This window comes from Sesamum indicum, linkage group LG6 (assembly GCF_000512975.1).
Source record: "Sesamum indicum cultivar Zhongzhi No. 13 linkage group LG6, S_indicum_v1.0, whole genome shotgun sequence".
NCBI classification, from domain to species: Eukaryota; Viridiplantae; Streptophyta; class Magnoliopsida; order Lamiales; family Pedaliaceae; genus Sesamum; species Sesamum indicum.
The window spans coordinates 12,421,503-12,422,731 of NC_026150.1; positions in this window are offsets into that span (position 1 = coordinate 12,421,503).

The following is a 1,229-nucleotide window of genomic DNA, read 5'->3' on the forward strand; positions in this document are numbered from 1 at the left end:
CTCTGTCAACGCCTTAAGTGGCAACACAGACTTCTAATACGTTCAGGGTGAAGGGAGTGGCCTACGGACATGAAATTCATATTTTAATAGATGGTGGGAGTACCCACTGTTTCTTGGACATAGATACTGCTAGTAAGTTGGGATGCGCCTTAGAGCAAACCGTTCCTCTAGTGATCAGCTTAGCAGATGGGCGAGAGATGATCAGTCAATGGTATTGTCCTACCTTTGAGTGGGAAATACAAGGCCAAGCATTCACTTATCCTATGAGGACTTTAACACTGAGAGGATGTCACATGGTGCTAGGAGGAGATTGGTTATGACTCTACAGCCCCGTAGAGTACGATTACTACACTATGATTGTAACGGTTTCGCAAAATGGAAAAAAACAGGGGTTCCAGGCCTTAACACAGAGGGCTGAGCTGCGAATGTTATCGGCAAGGCGTATGAGTAAATTGGTGAACGCTGGAACTTATGTATTTGTAGGGCAATTGCACGCCATCTCTGCCCACCCTCCTTCTCACAACAAGCTTATTACGCAGCAAGATGATCTCTCTAAGTTGCTGGCTGATTTTTTTGATATTTTTCAAGAGCCTCAAGGCTTACCTCCTGTTAGACAAATTGAACATAGAATTTTGTTAAAACAGGATGTTGTCCCAAAGAAAATGCACCCATACAGGTACTCGTATGCACAAAAGAGCAAAATCAAGGCTATAGTAAAGGGAATGTTAAAGGATGGGATTATCAGGCCAAGCCAGAGTTCGTTTGGGTCTCCTATTTTACTAGTCAAGAAGAAAGAGGACACTTCGCGCATGTGTGTAGACTACAGATACTTGAACAATCTTACTATTAAGCACACCTTTCCAATTCCCGTCATTGATGAACTTTTAGACGAGTTACAAGGAGCTTGTTATTTCTCGAAAATTGATCTGCGCTCAGGGTATTTTTAGATACGAATGGTTGTCGATGATGTCCCGGAAACTAGTTTTGTTGCACATCAAGGACACTACGAGTTTTTAGTAATGCCTTTCGGGCTTTGTAATGCCCCTTCAACCTTCCAGTCGTTAATGAATGTGGTCTTCGCACCCTATCTTCGAAAGTTTATTTTGGTGTTCTTTGACGATATTTTAGTGTATAGCGGGATCTGGAACGACCATTTGAAACACTTGTGCATCACTCTCGAATTGCTCAAGGATAACCAATTATATGCTAAGCGAAGTAAGTGTAATTTT